This window comes from Xiphophorus hellerii, chromosome 22 (assembly GCF_003331165.1).
Source record: "Xiphophorus hellerii strain 12219 chromosome 22, Xiphophorus_hellerii-4.1, whole genome shotgun sequence".
NCBI classification, from domain to species: Eukaryota; Metazoa; Chordata; class Actinopteri; order Cyprinodontiformes; family Poeciliidae; genus Xiphophorus; species Xiphophorus hellerii.
This window is the reverse complement of record NC_045693.1, coordinates 27,178,467-27,200,953: the sequence shown is the minus strand read 5'-3', so window position 1 is coordinate 27,200,953 and position 22,487 is coordinate 27,178,467. Positions and strand designations below refer to the sequence as shown.

The 22,487-nt window shown below is 38.3% G+C and overlaps 1 protein-coding gene across 1 annotated transcript in view; it reads right to left on the bottom strand.

The window, feature by feature from the left end:
- Positions 1–21,833, bottom strand: part of wipf1b (WAS/WASL interacting protein family, member 1b) — a 50,377-nt gene extending 28,544 nt beyond the window's left edge. Inside the window, 1 exon segment of the mRNA XM_032553526.1 lies at positions 21,717–21,833. The gene's annotated coding sequence lies outside the window, so the exon portion shown is untranslated.
- Positions 21,834–22,487: the final 654 nt, after the last annotated feature.

Genomic DNA, 22,487 nt, shown 5'->3' with positions numbered 1-22,487 from the left:
AGGCCAGTGTGTTGAAATGGCCAAAGGAAATAAACCACTTCTCTTCTTCTTTTTCTGAGATGCAGCCTAATATTAGTAAACCATGAACAATGGTTTCTCTGACAGAGAGGGAAGAGGAGCAGAGGAGAAGATGTGACTAGAATAAAGCCAGTGAATCCTTTGAAGAGACAGTCATGTGACACACACACACACACACACACACACACACACACACACAATATGGTTAACATATGTTTCCATTTACAAGTGGCTATAATAAGACTTCCTTCCTGAATCCCTTTTGCAAAACAACAGAGATTCATCCAAATATTAAATTAAGTTAAAGTTATTCACACAATGAAATAAGTCTGCTGATGGTAAAGTATCATGTAAATTAAAACCACAACTGACACAGACCAAAGAAGTTTACTTTGTAACTTTGATTTTTCATACTGACCAATGAGAGTTTGTGTAATTTATGTACTTAAACAGTGTAGAAATGTTGTCATCCATTACATTTTTTCAGAAAAACAAATATTCCAATGTGGATTAGTTTCTTTGCCAATTTCAACCCCCAGTTTACTGCCAGACTCCCAGTCTACTTTCATTGTGTTCGTGTAAATTTAACCACCATGTAGCTATAAATAATTAATTATAAAGATAAACGGTCATAAAATGGTCTCAAATTAATTAATGTTATGTTTTTTGTGTGAAAAGTTTGTAATCCACTCTATTCTCATGTATTTTAATTCTTATCCCAGTTTAACCTTTTTAAAGTAAAATATTACAGTTTTGACTCAAAACAAAAACAGTAACAGTACAGTGAATCCTCGGCTGTTTGAGGTTCAGTATTCACAAATTCATCTATTTGTGGAACAAAACCCTAAATTCTCCTATTTGCAGATTTTTAAGCGGTATCCCACTGTGACAGCATTTCATGTCCATAAAGTTTTTTTATCACATGAAAAAAAGAATGACATAGCAAAGTATTAAAATAACCAGCATCTAGTCATGAAAATATTCACAGCTCTTCACTTTTTCCAACTTCTTTTACAGACATTTCGCAAGATGGATTAAATTCACAATTTACCTTAAAACTCTAACCAAAACACCCCATAAAGACAATGTAATTACTTTTAGTTTTAAAAAAAAGAAAAAGAAAATAACCAAGAAGTGACATCTACACCAGTATTCAGAGTCTTTGCCTTTAAGCTCAAAGTTGAGCTCATGTGGTTCCCGTTTCCACTCGTCATAATTGAAATGTTTCTACTCATCAACTGAAGTCCACATACTGATTTGGCAGGATTTGGAAAGGCAGACCCCAGTCTAGACAAAGTGTCACAGTCAACAGTCTGAGCACAAACCAAGTATGAAGTCAAAGGATCAATCTGGGGACTGGTAGGAAAAGAAAAAGAAACGTTGGCTGCTTTGAATGTCCCGATGAGCAAAGTGGTCTTAATTATCTATGGAAACAGTTTGGAACTAGGACTAAAGTTGAACAATCATAGAAGGAGCCGGTGAGGAGACCTACAACCTGATGGCCGCTGTCAGAACTCCAGCTTTGCTCTGCACAGACTTAGTTAGCCGTTTCTTAGTGAGCGGCTCATCTGAAGTTGCCAAAAGGAAACTGAAGAATGCTAAATCCATGAAAATTCTAATTCTCTGGTCTGCTGACACAAAGACATGAATGTCTGTGATTGTGGGTAGAGAAAACCAGGCATCATTCCTTAAGATGCATCTTTCAATATAGCAAAACCATCAGGAAAAAAACCTCTTACAGTGAAAAAGAAAATAGTTGGACCAACTTAATTGAATTACTTCAATTGGTAAGCAATTCAGGGCTGCACAGTGGCGCAGTTGGTAGCACTGTTGCCTTGCAGCAAGAAGGTCCTGGGTTCGATTCCCGGCCGGGGCCTTTCTGCATGGAGTTTGCATGTTCTCCCTGTGCATGCGTGGGTTCTCTCTGGGTACTCCGGCTTCCTCCCACAGTCCAAAAACATGACTGTCAGGTTAATTGGTCTCTCTAAATTCTCCCTAGGTGTGAGTGTGTGTGTGCATGGTTGTTTGTCCTGTGTGTCTCTGTGTTGCCCTGCGACCGACTGGCGACCTGTCCAGGGTGTACCCTGCCTCTCGCCCGGAACGTAGCTGGAGATCGGCACCAGCAACCCTCCTGACCCCATTAGGGACAAGGGTGAACAGAAAATGGATGGATGGTAAGCAATTTAAATAAGTTTACCAACCTTAATTTATTAAGTTGGTTTAACTTGATAAATTTAGGTCAGCCTTACTCAAATTACTTAGTTTACTTCAAACAAAGTATTAAACTAATACAGGATCTTTATTAAAAAACTTTTTTTTTTAGCTCAGGCAGCCTTTATCTCAGAGTAGTTAGACAGGAGAGTAGGTAATGACAGAGATGGAAGACATGCAGTCATAGGATACAAACGCAGCATTGAATTTAATTGTTTCAAGTAAAGTCAAAGTAAAAAGTTTAAAATTTGTACCTTTTAGTTAATTCAACACAAAAAAGTTAAGTTGTCATAACTAAAGCAAAAGAATTAAGTGCGATTAATACAAATAAGTATTAATCTTAAGTGTATAAGTGTAAACTCTGACGTGTGGCAATGGTTTGTCTTAGCTGAACGACTCAAAGCCAAGTCAAGATGAGAAGGGAAGAAATTCAGGGCAACTCTGGGAATGTCCCGTGTGGCAGAGCTAGAACCTAGACTTGAATCAAATTGAACATCTCTGGAGAGATCTGAAAATGGCTGCGCATTGACCCAACCCGATGGAGCTTAAAATGGTCCAGTAAAGAGGGATGGACAAAAGGTTTGTGGAAATGATTCAAGAAAACTCGAAGGCTGTTAGTGCTGCCAAGGGTGCATGAACAAAATGTTGAGTAAAAACAGTGAATACTTTTGTACATCATTTCTTATGGTTTTTTCAGTCTCCAACATATTTTCAAATATTTAACAAAACACATACTGTATATTCCCGTTGTCATGATTGGGTATTGAGTGTAAAGATTTGAGCATAAAAACAATTCTAAGGTTTAGACAATTAGCTTGGAAACATTCTTAAATTAAAAAGTATGCTTTACTGTTGGATCTCTCCTCAGATTCCTTTGTTTTTATGGCAGCTTAATGCAACCAATACAATTCGCTATCTTTTACTAACAGCAGGATGCTGTTAGCATTGCTAAACTGACTTTGTACACACATCGCTGCTCAACCAGGTGACAGGATGTAGGATTTTGGTGAAATTTTTAAAGGTGTGCCAATGAGAAAAAAACCCTCTTATCATGCTTCCTCTACAGATGCCTTCAGAGGCCAAAGACGAACCGATCCACATCTCACTCACCCCTTCGTTATAGTTCACTTCTACTAATATTGTACAGAAACCAAACAGGCATGTTGGTGTTCAAACAGAAAGCTCTGACTGACTGTCAACGTGAATTCTGGGAAACTGTAGATCTGCTCTGAATGCCGTTCAGGAACGTGATAAATGTGTCAGAGGCTGTGCAAAAACTGTGCTGAGTGGCTAAGCTAACATCCTGTGGTGTGTGTGTGTGTGAACTCGCTCAAACACACACCTCAGTTTTACCATTCAGCAGTTGCTGTTACTTTAGTACTCGATTGAGCAGCGTAATGGTGAACAGTTTCTTATGCTAGCATGCATAACCTACAGAACTGACTACTATATAGCCAACAAGACACAGCAATGAATGTGAACTGTGTCCTTTTCTTTGCAGATAAGATTTTCTACAAGCTTGTACTGAGTTAGACTCAACTGCAACGTTCTTATGAAGCAACAATACGCTTATGCAAGAAGAGAACCAGATCTGAAAAGGGAACGAAAATCTATTGCACACACTAGAATTATAACCGAAAAAAAGAAAAAAAAAATACATTGAAAATATCAAGCAGAAGCAGAAGGTAGCACAAGTTCATTTGCATCTTGAAGGAAATGTCAAAGTAAAATAAGTCAAAATAACTCTTCAATGGGTATGGATACTGACTTGAATTGTACTTAATTTATAGAATGCTTTTCTAGTCTTAGTTCCTGGGCCAGGAGGAAACTGGTATGAAACCCACAACTTTTGGGTTGGGTCATCCCGTCAGCTTTCAGAGGGACTGATTGCATCTGAGTTTGCAAATATACAAGTTTAGTGGAACAGCAGACTACTAACTAATTACTTTGATTGATTAAAGTAAAAGAGAAATTGTGATCAATTCTGATCCAAGGTGAAATTAAACCTCGAACTCAAATCAGATGATATATCATCATGAGTTCCTGAGAGCAAGATGAGATATTAGTAAGGATTTTGGAATAACTAATGATCCCATTTTTGTTTGTTTCCGCAAATAAATTAACAAATTACAAACTTTGTCTTAAATCTATAATGAATTCAAAATATTTGAAATATATAGTTCTTAAATAACTACCAATTTCCAGTTTCATTTTGGCACTTTCACCTGAAGAATGTGACTTCAGATTCTTCACAGAATAATCAAACTATTGGTTTTCCCCCTTATATAAAATATTTGAAAGAAAATCCAATTCAGGAAGCACAAATAGCAAAGCTAGTTGAAATGCTATTGGCTGGTATTTACAAAGCAGCCAATCCAGGAGCACCATTCATTTTTTTTTAGCACTGATTGGCTGAACCTTCAAGAGTGGAAATAAGAAAGAGTGTAGGCCAGGGGTGACCAAAGTGGGTCCTGGAGGGCCAGCATCCTGCATGTTTAAGTTCTCTCCCTGGTTTAACGCACCTGGATGAAATGATGGCTCATTAGAAGGCCTAAGAAGAACATTGACCTGCTGAAAAGGTTGTTGGGAGAGAACTAAAACATGCAGGATGCCTGCCCTCCAGGACCCATTTTGGGCACCCCTGGTCTAGGCTTTAGCTTCTAAAGTAGTCTAGGGCAGTTTCTACTGTGAGAAATAATTCTTAAGGTATACTTTGGGTTTGAACTATTCAAATAAGCAGTTGTTATGTTTTTCAAAGGGATCTTTAAGTATCCACATATTCTACTCATTTGCTGGTGGCAGTGGTCCATAATAGAGGCTCATGAATCTCAAGCCGTGTTGCCTGTTTAGCATAACATAGTATTCCACACTTCAACTTTAATTAGTTCAAGTGTAACATTTTTAAGCTAGAGTCCAGATCCCTTAAAATCTTTGAAAAAGTCTTTTAGTTTAGCCACTACAGGAAGTTATGAAATGCTTTCGATGCTAACTTTAACATAGTTAGCGATTAGCAAAGAACATGTCAATTGTTGTCAACAGGCCTAACGGGAAACCTTTATTAGCCAACTGTGTCAACACAACATCCCAACTCAAGAACAACTTCAATTCTTTCTTTAAAATAAGAGTCTAAATCATCAGGACAACTAGATATGAAGTATAAAACGCACACCTGCACATCTGGGAATCATAATATCTTATACTTCCTTCTGAAGAAAAATTAATGTGCAGATTGCGACTGGACCCCATCCATCCATCTATCCATCCATTCATCTTCTTCCATTTATTCGGGGTCGGGTTGCGGCGGTAACAGCCAAACAATGGAGGCCCAGACTTCCCTCTCCCCAGCCACTTGTTCCCGCTCCTCCGGGGAAATCCAAAGGCGTTCCCAGGCCAGCAGAGAAACATAGTCTCTCCAGCGTGTCCTGGGTCTTCCCCTGGGTCTTCCACTGGGCCTCCTCCCGGTGGGACGTGCCCGGAACTCCTCACCAGGGAGGCGTCCAGGAGGCATCCTGACCAGATGCTCGAGCCACCTCAACTGGCTCCTCTCGATGTGAAGGAGCAGCGGCTCTACTCTGAGTCCCTCCCGGATGACCAAGCTTCTCACCCCATCTCTAAAGGAGACCCCAGACACCCAACGGAAAAAATTCATTTCGGCTGCTTGTATCCGCGACCTCATTCTTTCAGTAATGACCGAAAGCTCATGACCATAGATGAGGGTAGGAACGTAGATCGACTGGTACATCAAGAGCTTCGTTTTTGACTCAGCTCTCTCTTCACCACAATGGACCGGTACAACGCCTGCTTCACTGCAGATGCTGCACCAATCAGTCTGTCGATCTCTCAGTCCCTTCTTCCCTCATTCGTGAACAAGATCCCGAGATACTTCAACTCCTCCACTTGGGACAGAACAGCCCCCGACCCGGAGAAGGCCCTTTCTGGCTCAAGGTCATGATCTAACTGTCCATATCAAAGGGTCCGGAACACCATACTCCCAGAGCGACTGGATCTTTCTAGAAACATTGTGACATATGAATTGGGAGATCGTGTTACTGAGTTACTCTAATCTTTAAGTTTTTTAATACAAATCTTCTTATGGGTGGTGTCCATAGTTGTATTTGGACATTTAAAATCAAGCACTGAACGGTTACATCATGTGGACCCTGTCATCCGTTTACATCACATATCATACCTGCTGTTAAGAAAGCCTCCTCATTTCCCTTCTTAAAATGACTCATGAAAGCAATTCTCAAATACAACCAGACATGATGCCTATGGCATGTGTGCACATAAATGCAACTAGCCATTATGACACCAATAAAACAGCTACTTGTTCTGAAAGCTCTCAGAGGAAATGGCAGCCTTGCCTGTATTCCTTTTTTTGCTTCCAGTTTTATTGTTCAGCAGGGTAATCAAACAGCACCAAGTATCGCTTTAAAGCTTTACTTAGCAGATTTAAAGATAAAGAGCTGGAATGTTTTTCACTTGGCAAAAACATTTAAGTTAAACTGATGAATTTAGGACTGTGACAACAATTTTTGCTGGACAATATATGTTCCCAGAAGTTGAAATAAATGACAACATTGTCATTTAAAGCATTTTCATTTAACAAGCGATATAATGATACTAACATAATGGCATATACTGTATATGCAAATACACCCTCTGACAGACCAAACAAACTTCGTTTTCTATAAAGAATGTTTAAAATTCTAACTGGAAAATATTTTACATCTCTGTAACCAAAATGGCAGTTCAAAAAATAATAATCATTCAGCTTAGACAGGCAGATAGTGCAAGCTAACTATTTCGTACCGGATGTCAAATGGCTGCAGCATTTTCCAAAACGGCGACTTTTCTACAACATTAAAAGAGAAGCAACTCTTTAATGACTGATGTCCACATGGAAATGATTATGATTTATCGTTTTAATTTATAATGTGGTTAATTAATTTATTGCTTATTGTGACAGGTTTAGAAGAATGGCAGACTAAAAAAAAAGGTGAAATGTCACAGCAACCAATTGATGAAGGCCGTGCTGAAGTGAGGAAAAAGAGAAAGTCACAGAGTTTGTTTTTATTTTATTGTGGAAAATACACCAAAAAAAAAAAAGTGAATTTTGTTTAACTTCACTTGTTCCTGCTGAATGACTTCTGCAGGCCTGTCTTTTGGGACGGCCCCTCTTAAATAGCTCCTTCTCACAGCACAGAGATTTGGCTTTTAAATGAAAGCTCCATTATTAGGCTGAAACTGAACCTGCAGTTCAAATTATGTCAACACAACTCTCCAAGTACCAGACTGGAGCGATAATGCTTGGTAACTCTTGGAGTGCAGACCTGAGCTCAGCTCTTCACACTACTGCAACACACAGTTGGGCATGAGTTACAGAAAAAATAACTGCCCTGTTTGCAAACTTGTTTTTGCATTTACAAATGATTGAACATGCGACAATGGAAGGAAATTAAGTTGACTTACTCAATCTGAGTCCATAGAAGAATAACCAGTATGTTCAGAAGACAGTAGAAGAAGCACCTCAGTTCATTCCACAGAAAAAGGCAAAAGGTGAACAGCAGCCATATGCAGCTGAAAACGGAAAGAGGCAAAAGTTAGCTGAATCCAACAAGTTTTAGAATGACACTTTGAGTTGCAGAATTTCCTGATTCCTCTTTCTCTAATCTCACAGCATACAGTTTGAGAGAACTGTCACTTCAGCAGCCACTTTATATATGCTGAGCACCACTTCCTCTTTTTCAGTTCCCTGCCTGTTGGAGGGGGAGGCGTGCTTACTAGAGGCTGAAGATTAAAACAAGAGTTTAGAAAAAAAAAAAAAAAAACTAAAAAAGGGCCTGATGTAAAAACAGAACATACTTAATAAAAAAAAAAAAGTTGAAAATAACTCAGTCAAAATTAATAATGTACATGGGAACCATTGTTCTTTAGTAGATACGTGTGTAATTGAATTTTAAATAGAAATTATAACTACAGTTTTGTGTTTCTGGCTACAAAGGCACAAAAAATTGATGTTTCAAAACTAAAGATACTTTAAGTGCCAAACAAACCATATATGAAAGTGAGACACAGTTGTGATTAAACTAAAAGGTACATCTTAGCAAATTAAAATAAAATTTATTACTGCAATCCAACCAATTAACAGTTTTCTGCAACACTTTCCTTCCACTCAACTTTCTATTTATAACTATGGACTTAATTCAATAAACAGCCAGCTTTCTCTAACATTGGGGTTTTGTGGATTAACCATCTACTGCACAACTGTCAAGTCAGCACATTTCGGCACATTGCTGAAATACCAAACTATTTTCGTTGGTTTTGTGTAATATTTGAAATTGATTAAATAAATCTTAGGTTTTCAAGTAGTTGTAGAGCCTTATTAAAATTTACAGAAATAAAAACATGCTGAATGTAATATTCAGCATGCTCTCTCTCTGTAAAATCCTATATATAAAATATATAGGACATTATGTCACTGTTAACACACAACTGTGTATTAACAGGAGCATCAATAAGTCCAAGAAGGTTTATAATGCCTCATGTTTTCAACTCCCAAGATTTTATGCTTGTTTGTGTTGTGACCTGCACCGTCAACCATGGGATCAGGTCTGGCTTTCTGAAAACCTGGAGAAGCAACTCAATGAGAACCTGTCGGGAGCTGAATGTAAAATTACGAGGGAAAAATAGATTTTCATCCATTCTGTATTACAGACTAACAACAAAATGTGGAAAAAAGTAATCTCCAATCTCTCAAACATTAAGGAAATGGGGCCAATGTATCAACAACAAATATAGAAATGAATAAGGTAAACCCCTTTTTACTCGTGTTGATTTGTTGCTTTCATCAGTTTAAAAACATGTTTAAAATAACTTAGAGAAAGGACTGTGCAGTTATTCAGCATTCATTTCCAGATTGGTCTCCAAACAATCATGAAAACAATATAATCATAAAAGAAATTATATTACTTTGTCATAGTCCACTTTGAAAGCAAGTTCTCATTTTGTCATGTTATTAACTTATTTTCTTTTACTATGTATAATTTATTTATGCAGTCATATAATTTTTAGGTTTTTTTTATTTTGGAGCCCATATGAGACATGCAGCACACAATTCTCACTATATAACTTCAAGTTAGCTTGAGATTGCTATTACTCATGAAAGTATGTTCACATAAATCTATATAAAATTTATGTACTTTATAGAGGTGCACTGATAAATCAGTCACATGTAACTTAGTTTTTTTTCATCTGCACATGCACACAATAGTCACCACACTGTTACCAAGTTGGCAACTTTGCTCCTAAAATTTCCAATTTTCAGACAAAAACATCAATCTGTGGTCCACAAAAAACAGACACAAAACAAACAAGCACTTTAAATGTGTAACCAGCAACATTATTCATCAGTTTTTAATTTTTATCCACATTTTGGCATCTCAAAACATGTAAACATTTGTTTCAAATGTTTGAGAAAAAAGCTCTTCCAATGACCCACAGCAGCTCTTCAGTTACATTATGTCACCGTTTCTGCTCTGACTTTGTTGTCATCACCACTTCCCATTTTCTCCCTCTGAAATTCCCTCCACATTGACCATATATGAGCTCGGTGCTTCAGTTGTCCTCCATTGTTGAATACTTCACAGGTCCTAAGTCTATCTGGATGCTCTGTATTTATCATTCCTTATTCCACCAGAGAGAAAGAATAGGTTCTGTCAGAAAGTCAACGGCTTAAACTCTATAATGCTGCTGGACAAAAAAAGGGGAGCACAGCTCCGTATCAGTCACTTCCTGTACTCTCAGTGTTACACTTCCTGCTTTGCAACGTACAGTCCGAGGCAATCTGCCAAAACACTGTTGTCTTCGTTTCAGTCCACTGCCTGCTGCTCCGTATTAGCAGCCAACTCTAGCAACACAGAAGAGACACTTTGGCTTTCTCCGCCACCCACAGCTGTTTTTCTTTACCAGAATCTGGTATTTGTTGAGGGGGAAAAAATGCAGGAGCTGGTAATGTAGTTATAAAAAGACCAGTGTTCCCCACACTGCCACTGGCTAATGCACTGAAGAAAAACAACACCAGGCCTTCACAGAGGTCCTTCTCACACTTAATGTGTTTTATCACGTGAAGCTACAAAGGCTTTCAGAAACACTGCAGGTAGAGGAAGATGCACCTAAATGCTCCAATCTGGAATGGTTTTGTAACTAATTTGAACAGTGGAAGGCAAGAAGATAAATTTACTGGACAAAGTGACTTTGATCCAATATGATACAACATCATGAGTCATGAAACAACTGGATCAGAGTCTGCAGATGTAGATGTTGTACAAAGCGTCCTTCACTACATAAGTGCTCATTTTAACTTTTTCTGAAATGCGGGTTTTTTTTCCCTGTTTGCCTATTACATCATGCTGCAATCAACTGCAGTATCAGCATTTCACACTGTCAGTACAGTAAACTCCAACCAAAATTCACATGCAAGTTATATTCAGCTGAAGAGTGACCTGAAAAAAATTATAAAATCCCCAGTATTTTTAAATGAGCAGCGCTGATGGGTAACTGATCATGGATGAAAGATGAAAGCAATAAATTATAATTACAGTAATAATAATAATAATAATAATAAATAAAGAAAAATAAAGGTCCAGATGAGTACCATAGTCATTTCAGCCCATTATTTTGTATGTATCTATTGAAAGGACCCCACACATCAAGGAACTTACGATGGTTGTCTGACAAAGAGTATCGAATGTGAGAACTTGTTTGCATTTCCCAAACTTCCACACAATAATTCAAATCTGGCAAAATACGTGAACAATATACAGTATATAAAGTTTTCTGCTAAATCAACTGCAGAAACAATTGTCCAGCCTCATAATAGAATAGAATAGAAGTACTTTATTCATCCCAGCAGGGAAATTACTTCGCAGTTACAGCATAGAGACAAGACAAGACAAGAGACAAGACACAATAACAACGTCCGGTGTGTTGAGTCTGGAGTTTGGCTGTGTCAGAGCTGATGACGTCACAGGCCACCACTGCATCAGCTGATGGGGGAATGTAAACAGCGATCAAAATGGCGGACGTAGGCCTGTCACCATAGCAAATTCTGCTGAACGATTAATTGTCTCAAAAAATTATTGCGATAAACAATAATATTGTTTGAAGACCTTTTTACACTGATGTAATGGAAATGACGTAATAATGCATGCGATTTCCTGCCAAAGATAGATACACTTTATTTTCAAAATAATATTTAACACTGGAACTGATAAACAAAATAAACAAAACAACCAAAAACAAAATGGATTCTCAGTCTCCATTAACAAAAAATGTACTTCATAAAAACTAAACAACATAAAGCCAAAGTGGAAATAAATACTGCATTCAACCTAAAGACTGCAGATTATGAAGTCTGTATACTATGTTGCCCTTCAGTAATAATTAGATTTAAATAGAGAAGATGGGCACATCCCACTACATGATGCAATAGTTCACACTACACGATTTTTTGCTCCTTTTTTCCCCTTACAACAATCTTAGAACGTTGGTCTTTCTAAGATTGTGTGGTGTGTTACGGTAGATCGTCGTTGTCGCTGCCTCTCCGATCCAAATCAGGGGTTTTCCCCGACTGGGAGAGTTAAGGCAGCCTGTTGAATGTGACAGGTAGCCAATCAAAAAGCAGGGATTCTCCTCTGGGTTTTCTGAGGGGAAATTATGGAGGGGAATCTCAAACAGCTGACACGGCGCAACCCGAAGTCCAGCGGACATTGGAGATGATATGTGGAAACAACATTAATGTTTATTCAACATGCAAAGAATATAGAAATGACAAGGGGAGGAGTTGGAGCGAAATTGCTACCGCAGTTGATAAACCCAGTAACTTTTCAGCTGTTCTTCGTTAACGTGACATAAATAGGTTCTAATGATTTTCATTCAGTCAGGACTTTATGCTGACACTAGCCACATGCATTGCAGGTAGACTGTAGTAAAGCATTGATTAATGCCTGGTTTTAAAATTAGTTCACTGGACTTGTAGCCATTATTTTGTGCCCATTATTGGACACCACACGGCAGGAACGAACCCGATCGAACCGTTATACCTAGGATTACTGTCGGCTAATGTGTGGTCTGTCAGGTTTTGAAAATGGGCCGACAATCGGCCGGATTGTGTGGTGTGCGCTGGGCATTACACTAAGGAAATGAGGAAGGAGGGTCAGTGGAGAGAACCGGAGTTGAGCCTTTTTTCATTAAGTCATCAACAGAAAGAGAAAAAGGACGGAAGAGACGATAATGCCGATAACTGAAATGACGTCGATAGTTTTAATTTATCGTACGATTAATTGATTTATCGTTTATCGCGACAGGCCTAGGCGGACGTAAACTCCCTTGGTAAATAGCACGGCCGCATTCCCACAGCCAGAAGTTCGATGTCCGGGCTACAAATCTGTTCCTTCACGTTAACATGACCGGGATTACACCACCTCTCACTCACATAAAGTGCAATCCCGCCGCCCCTCTTCTTCCGACTCTTGGAAAAGTCCCTGTCCCCCGCACCAAGGAAAATCCAGGGACCTCCACGCTGTATTCCGGAATAAGCGAGTGCAGCCAGGTTTCCGTGAAGCAGAAGATACTGCACTCCCAGTACTCCTTCTGGGTCCTAACCAGCGCCGTGAGTTCGTCTGTCCTATTTCCCAAAGACCTCACGTTCCCCACAATAATCGCCGGTACCGATGGCCTTAAATAATGGCCTTTACAAGAGGTCACATCTCGTCGGTGACGAGATGGTGGAAGAGTCCTCTTGGTACCAGTCTTTCTAGCTCACTGTTCGAAGCCTGAATTAGAATTTTTGGCCGGAATAGATGAGGAAGATTTAAATATTCATTCTCTCTTCAGCTGCCCTGTCAACTCTACACAGATAAGCTAACAGAATAAGATTGTAAATACAAATTATTCAAGGAAACACTAAAAATACATAATGCACGTGATCATGAGTGTTGCTGTAGGATGGACGGAGTGATGCAGAGCTCACATGTTCCATACAGGAAACTGAGCTCCACAACATAATTTGTTTCTACCACTACTGACACACACTGAGCAGCTATGAGAATGTTTACAGACCACAAGTCAAAGTGTAATCCAAAACACTGATGGAGCTCATGTTGGATCTACTCTCCATATAGCAGTGAGAAGCTCTTAAAAGTTAACTTTAAATAAAACATTACTGAAACCCAGACTCCAAGACATCCCAACAAGTGCTGGGATCGTCCCACAGTGACACACCAAGACCGTAACCTGCTTTCACAACTAATAGTCCGGTAGACTTGGTTCAACTGGGGACAAAAATTGTAACATTTGTTACATTTTCATTTGGTGTGGTTCACACTGCACCGTGTCAAATTAACCAAACCATTTAAAAAAACCTGTGGGGGCGCTACACCAAGAGCCACTGAAGGAAAAGATACAAAAACCTCTGAAGACGATACTGAACCATACCTGTCAAGTTTTGGTTGGGCTTGAGAATATGGGAAATGTCACCATCTGGTGCTACTGTTGGTGTGGGTTGAAGAGACCAACATGAGCTGAGGGTTGGACAGAACTAGCGGGCAGCACAATATGGGATATTTACAGGAAAATAATGCTGGAGCACGTCGGGAAAGGGACGTAAAAAAAAAAAAAAAAGTAGTTTCCCGGACAAAATGGGAGACTTGACAGGTATGAACTGAACACATTTCTTTTTCAGGAAATTTTAGCAAAAAGGGAATGCATATTCATTTGAACCACACCAGAGTTTACGTCAACCGAATAGAGGCTGAGGGGTACCACAGTTTGCTTTTTTGGTCTGCATCAGAGTTTGATAGCGCATTCACACCTCAGCAAACAAACTAGAGTTGGATTTAAGTGGACTAAACAGGGATGGTGTGAATGCCCCCTTAAACCCACAACAAGCTCAACTAATTGCATGAGCAAGCATTTGAGTTAAAGAAGCTGAATGATCTCATCCATAAGACTTTTCAAAACTACTATGTAACAAACAAAACATGACTGATGAAACCCTACCACAAACTATCCTGGTGAAATACCTGGAATGACTTTACATGCCCAAAGTTCTCACTGAGCCAATGTAGGAACAATCTTAATTCCAAATAAACTAACTACAAAATGTGCAAGTAGACTGTTTATCAATCACAGCTCGATGAGATCAAGTCATACTTTGATGAACTGGTGTAAACTTCTTTTTGTAGGCTGAAACTAGGACCCCAGTTAAACCTGGTGTTGGCCCCAAGAAACGTCTGTTTGAGTTCTCAGGGTGAATACAGAAGAACATAAGCAACTTAATAAGAATGTTATTTTTGTGATTGGGTAAAGGAGGAAAGATGTCTGCTTGAAATAGCAAACCAGAATTACAAAATCAGCTCAGCCACAAAGGCCAGAAGTAGGTGGATCCATAATGTGTCAGTGTATGACTACATACTTTAAATCGGCATTGCAGAATCAGCTGAACGTCATTCGTGTAAATGCTGAGCAAATGCATCAATTCTATCTCTACAACTAAAAGTTACCTTTAGTCAACATCTCTTGTTTTGGCCTTCAAGAAACTTAGTTTCTTGATGAAATGATCACCTGCACATTTTGTAGTTTCTAAAACATTTTTAATGCAGTAATAAACATGTCACCACATATATTATTGGCGCAAACAGCATAAATACTTTTTAAAAATCCTCGAAAATTATGTCCAATAACACTATATTTGCAATAGATTGTGCACTCCTAGCAGACTGAACCACTTAGCCCATGGTACACAAAGGTCCTTTGCTTCATAAAAATCAGAGGAATCAATTTTTAGAGCAACTAAAGGTGAATTCACACTAGCCCCGTTTCATCTGCTGACTAATTCGTCTGGTTACAAAGTCCGGTTTGTTTGGGGAAGAATGAATGCGCAATCAAACTCGGACGTAGAACAAAGAGTTCACTGTGTAACTGTCTAAAGACTAAGTGGTTTAGTTGAAGTAAACTCTTGCTCTGTTTGAATGCATATATGGGAATCTCTCCAAAAGCAGGACGCAGACTACTCCACAGGGCATTCAAGGTAAATACATCCAAAACAAACATGCTAGCAGGAGAATTTGCTTCTGGATTATTATCAAAGACAAAAGAGAAATCCCAGAACTGCTAAAATCTCACACCTCTTCATTTTTTCACATTTGTCAATAAGTAGTTGTTCTTATATCTTTCTCAGAGGTTTTGTCTCATTTCCTTTAGTAGTTCTTGGTGCAGCACCCCCAAAGGTGAGGAGAGGAATGGGTTTTTCAAATGGCTTGGTTTGTTTGACATCAAGCAGTGTGAAAGTAAACACCACCATCTGAAAATGTAGCAAAATGTTGCAACTTTAGTTCCAAATAAAACCAGGTTTACTGGAGTATCAAGTGTGAAAACAGCCTGTTAAATCTAAGGTGTTTGCTTTTGCAACTTAAGTGCAATGTGGATCCAAGTCTGAAACTCCAGTCACATCTCTGATTAAAGGCAACACAATCCATCCTGATCATTGAACTGGGGGTAATTCTGGAAAGAACTCCGCAATTACATATCAGACTTCTAACTGTATTCTTTAATTCCTGTTGCAAATCAAAACCATTTCACTCAGGTGAGTGACAGTGGACACAATCTCAAAGATGCAGGATACCAACCCAGGTTTCCGTAGAACATCAACATGCTGAGGAGGCACTAACTACCACTGGGAAGAGAACAAAAACATGCAAGATACCAGCCCCTAAGGACCAACTCTGGAATTATCTAGATCTGTCAAAGAAACTCAACATATTCCATTTTTCAAATCTACTGTTTGTTGGCTGTCTGTCTTCTGTTTTGCTCAATGTGTTGCTTTTGGTGACCAGCTAAGAAAAGATTTTTTTTTTAAGTATTAATGCAAATCATGTGGCTTCGAAGCCATTAAAACCTGAACAATGTTTCGGATGCTCTAAATAACAAGATACTTTCTTGTAAACAGATTCTGATACAGGGGAACTTCCAAACCGCATTGTAACAGAGGTGACTTTCTGGTAAAACTTTCAATCTCTGTGCATCTTCAAGTCCAACTAAATGCAAGTGTTACACCATTAGTTGAAACATAGTAAGTGCCACTTTCCTCAGCTGTGATCAGATACTCTATCAACAGGCCATAAGGTGGCAGGAGCAAAGACACTATGCCTTCTGGACAGGACTTTTCCTATTCCATAAGAAATTCCAGGAAGTCCTGATAGGTCCCTTCCACTGTCGGATTGGTCATTGTCATAATCGCATCCACTTCAAACTTACGAGCAATTTCAGTATTTGCCGAACAGCAGACAGGAACTAAAAAGTTCTGCTCGGAATGTTTGCAAATAAAGAATCTGCAAAAACTCCCAAATCAGGCCTGCAGGAGTAGACTGATGTCATTTTTGGTCATATGTCCCTAGGAAAGAGAAGTGATTTCTCTGCTGCAGCCTCAATCTCATCTGGGCCGGCACCGCTCTCCTCTTCAGATGGAATTCTACCTGCAACTGACCTATCTCCTCTGGATAATCAGAATCGACAATTGATTCGGGGGCCAGCTTCATCTTCACGCCGCAAGTTGGTGAGCGAAGCCGTAAAACGAAACTGCGAAAAGAACCCCGCTCCTCCTGCGAAAACAACCGGTTCTACCCCACGAACGGCTAATAGTCCGCAGAAGATAATCCCGGATGGAGATACGTGTTCTCGTCGTTTGAGAGAGGAGGTTTTGGTCCTTCCTGACGCTCACAACCACCACGATGAGGGAAAATCTCCCAGACCACTGTTTCCACCCGCAACGCTGATCATCGGTGATTCCATAATCAGGAAAGTACGATATTTTAATGCAATTACTCACTGTATATCCGGTGCCACAGCTTTGATCATCCTAAATAAACTCCAGGAAATATACCCATCCTTGCCCTCCTCTATAAAAAGGATTGTTCTTCATGTTGCAACTAATGATACACTCCTGCAACAATCAGAAAAAACTAAAGATGATTTTAGGAAACTTTTGGGTTTTTTAGAGACTTGTGATCAAACTGTTTTTATTTCTGGGCCCATTCCCACTTTAGGTCGTGGCTCTGGACGTTTTAGCAGAATCCTCAGCTTACATACCTGGTTGCAATTTACATGTAAAACTCTGGATATTTTTTTTATTGATAATTTTAACTTATTCTGGGATCATGAGTACCTCTTTACAAGGGATGGAGTTCATCTCAACAACAATGGTAGCAGGATACTAAAAACTAATTTGCGTTACTGTATTTCCATGACTTTAAGCTATCAAAATCGACTATGTGCATCAACACAGCCTGTTTTTAGGAATACCTCCTTTTCTGTAATCCCTCATAGAAATGACGGATTACAGAATAATGCTGTAAGAAATGTACAAGTTGGTGAGATTCATCCTCCTGACTCCAACACAGTGACATCAACTTCTACTTTTGAGGAACCCTCAATAATACCAGTTTTGATAAATAACAGACAAAAATTAGTAAAATCACACAGAGACAAAAAAAGTCTCTAGATTGCAAAATTTAGTATCTATTCCACTTCAACCAATGTTGAAACCAAACAGAAATCTGAAAGCTTCATGCTGCATATTAAAATTAGCTTTATTAAATATCAGATCCTTGGCAGGAAAATCATTTTTAATTCAAGACTTTATTATTGACCGAAACTTGGCTGAATCAAAATAACAGCTCATCTATTCTTATTGAATCATGTCCTCCAAATTTTAGCTTTATAAGCCAGACCAGAACTGACAAAAGAGGAGGTGGAGTTGCAGTTTTGTATAATTCTGCCTTTACTTGTAAGCAGATATCCTATGTAAACTTTTTATCTTTTGAATATGTTGCCTTGCAACTAAACTCGTACACTCGTATCTTGCTGCTGAATAATATACAGACCTCCGAAACTCTGTGCAAACTTCTTTGATGATTTCACTGAACTATTGTCCCTAATTTTGGTGGATTTTGATTTTGTTCTTATTGTTGGTGATTTTAATTTTCATATCGACAATCCACTGGATCGAGGCAGTAAAGAGTTATGCCAGATCCTGAATAACTGCGGACTGATCCAACATATCTTGGAACCCACACATAATCATAGACACACTTTGGACCTTATTATTTCTAAAGGACTCATTATATCTAAAATTGTAGTGCTTGATGTAACATTTTCAGATCACTTTTGTATTTTTGGGACAGCTTTCTCCCTGCACAAAAAGACAACTATACACAAGTAATTTCAAAAAGATGCATTACGGAAACTACTGCGGATCAATATATTCGGGCTTTTTCCATCAACTGCTATACACTCCTGTGCATCTTTGAGTGATCTAATAGACAATTTTATTTTTAAAATTGAGAAGGTTATTGACACCATTGCTCCTGTTACTACAAAAGTAATATCTGGGAAACGTAAACCACCTTGGAGAAATTTTGAGTCGGTTAGAATAGGGAAAAAGTGTGCTGGAGAGCAGAACGTCGGTGGCGTAAAACTAAACTACAAACCCATTTAAATATCTACAAAGATAAACTCAAAATGTTTAATTCTGAACTAAGAAATGCAAGACAGAGTTTTTTTTCAAATGTCATTTCTACCTCTATCAACAACTCCACCTTCTTCTGTTAACCGTGAATTTTTCTCCTCTGAGGCCTGTGACAAATTTGCCACCATTTTTATAAATAAAACTGTGAAAATAAGGGAAACAATAAACTCCTCTGTGTCTGCTGTTGGGAAACAATTAACTATGTTTTCCCCTAAACAGAATTTACCTATGATGACCCACTTTAACCTGATCACTCAAAAGGATTTGAGTTACACTTTACATCCACCTGTTCCCTTGACATCATACCCACCAGTTTATTCTTAAAGGTCTCAGAGGTTTTGGCTCCGGACCTTTAACAAATAATTAACAAGTCACTCTCCTCTGGAGTCTTTCCTCAGGCTCTAAAGACTGTGGTAGTTAAACCACTTCTCAAAAAGCATAATCTAGACTCATCAATTTTAAGCAATTATCGACCAATATCAAACTTACCTTTTTTGTCTAAAATACTAGAAAAAATTGTTTTTCAGCAGATAAATGGCTTTCTGGCCCTGAACAACTGTTTTGATGTCCATCAGTCAGGTTTCCGTCAACATCACAGCACTGAAACTTCTCTTGTGAAAATAGTCAATGACCTCCGTCTAAACACTGACCATAATAAAATGTCAATATTAGTTTTGCTTGAATTGAGTGCTGCATTCGACACAGTCGATCATGATATTTTATTATCCCGGTTAGAAAATTGGGTTGGCATTTCTGGTACAGTACTCAGCTGGCTTAAATCTTACCTGTCCAATAGAATCTTTTGTGTGTCCATAGGCAATTTTAAATCCAAACTGAATGAAATTACATATGGAGTTCCCCAAGGTTCCATTCTGGGGCTGCTTCTTTTTAATATCTATATGCTTCCATTAATTGAAATTATACGAAATAGTAAGATGGAATACCACAATTATGCCGATGACACACAGATATACATTAGTCTTTCTCCAGGAGATTACAGTCAGGCTCAAATACTCACTAAATGTATTGAGCAGATTAATGTCTGGATGGGCCAAAATTTTCTCCAACTAAATAAAAATAAAATTGAAATATTAGTGCTTGGACCAAAAGAGCATAGATTAAATATAATCACCCACCTTCAGTCCATTGGATTAAAATGCTCTGATGAAGCTAAGAATCTGGGGGTGATCATGGATCCTGATCTGAACTTTAATAACCACATCAAATCTATCATAAAAACATCAAACTACCATCTAAAAAAATATTGCTAATATTACACGACTTATGTCCCCACAAGACTCTGAAAAATTAGTTCATGCCTTTGTTTTTAGTAGACTCAATTACTGCAATGGAATTTTTACTGGATTATCAAAAAAAGCAATAAGACAGCTCCAGCTTCTCCAGAATGCTGCTGCAAGAGTCCTAACTAAAACAAAAAGAGATCAGCATATCAGTCCAGTTCTAAGATCCCTGCACTCGCTGCCTGTTGCTCAAAGAATAGAATTTAAAATCTCCTTAATGGTTTACAAAGCACTTCATAATAGTAACCCAGACTACATTTCTGATCTTCTTCAACCATATATACCACTCAGACCTTTAAGATCATCAGAATCAAACCTTCTAATTATTCCAAGAGTCAGAACTAAACATGGTGAAGCAGCTTTTAGTTTTTATGCTCCAACACTCTGGAATAAGCTTCCTGCTCACTGTAAGACTGCCCCTACCAAGGTAGGAAACTCAAGAGTTTATTTAAAACAAGATTAAAAACCTTCTTATTTGACGTTGCCTATTCTTAATTTATTGTTTTTTTTAACTATATTCAAAATTGTAATGTTTATTTTGTTTATTTTTAATTCGTTTGATTTTTAATTTAATTTTATTATTACTATCTTCTTGTATGTTGTTTTTAGCTTTTTTGTACAAGCACTTTGAATTGTCTTTGGCTGAAAGGTGCTATATAAATAAAGTTGCCTTGCCTTTATATTAAATATTGTTTTGTGTTTCTTGCCATTGTTGAATTGATTAAAGCATAATTAAAATATTTAATTAGTTAAGGTCAAAATAAAGCTACACCTTCTATGTAGGATTTGTACATCGAGTCTGTGTCTCACCAGTCATGAACCTCAGTGCAAATCACTGAGTGGAACAAATGCTCTGCAAAGTAGGGGGCGCTGACCCAAATGCAAAAATCAAACTACAGACTCAAGAAAAGCTCATTTAAGTATTTTATAACCTACTTTTTATGCAATGCTGTGAGCAGCTGATGAGCAATCATTGTGCTGCATCCATTAATAATGTCTTAGCATGTGATGATTGCTAAGCAACTTCATAAATTTCATGATTACAGAACTGTACATGATTGCAGAACGATTTTCACAGCTAACGGAGCATTTTGTCTTGGAGATTGTGGACAAACAATGCAACTTTCATGTATTACATTTTAAAGCATTCCAAGCCGATTTATCCCACGGGGGGTTTTTAATATATATACACCAACCAGAACGATAAAATGTCAAAACACTGCAGCCGAGTCTGACGCTTACATGGCAATTCAAAACACATGCCTTAGTTCAGCCACGTCGTTCCGAACAATCATGGAGTTTAAATAGGACCGTAATCTTTACGCAGACAATATTTATGGGCGATAAAAGCAACGACAAGCTAGATAACTCTAAAGGTTTCTTTAACTGTCTAAAAGTGACCTCAGAGTTTTTCAGTCTGAAATAAACAAGCCCCACTGACTCGCCATCACTGCTGGAATTACTCCCAGCTGCTTTCAAAAAGTTGACAACTTCTCTGGCTTGTTAAGGCGAACCTTTCCGCTTCACCGAGACTACGTTTCGCCGCCTCGCCAGACCAAGACCTTCATAAAAAGTCAGAGATAATGTCTTTTTTAGCTTACCTTAGAAGTATGAAACGCTCGGCACGGCTAATAATCCTCCATGATCATCAGTGATGAGGAGCTCCGCGCAACCAATCCTGAGGTCTGCAGAGAAGTGGCAGGCGGGCGGCCTCACCCACAGCCCCGCATAAACCAGGCTGCTTGTTAGCTGGGAGTTTTAATGGGAGGACACGTTCAGCCTACCCAAGATTAGGGGCAGTTAAATCAAGTCCAGTATGTGCTTTACAAATAGAATCAAGAGAAATGCCATTATGTATCAGAAGACAACAGATAATGGTTAATTATTGGATACATTTAAAAGGACATAATGAAGATCATCCAGTTAAGAAAGTATTAGAAAATTTTTGGGGAAGAGGAAAGGAGCAAATTAATAGTTTTGGGTGGGTTGGGGATGACAGAGCAAAACATTTAATGTATATAACAGAGAATTTAGTCCAAAAGTATTGTGTGGCCTTTGAGACCTACATGGACTTGTAACTATATTAATATAGACAGATCATTATCAAATAATATTACAGATATTAGCCAAGAATTTTATAATCAAATCCAGAATAAATATAATGATTATTTGCAAATTTATACTGATAGCTCGAAAGACCCAAAAAATGAAGCAACCAGTATAGCAGTAGTGATTCCTGAATTAAAGATTAATATTTCAAAAAGAACATCTAATTATCTGAGTATATATGCAGCAGAATTATGTGCTGTATTATTAGCTTAAGAATGGGTGGAGGATACTAATATAAATAAAATAATAGTTTGTAGTGATTC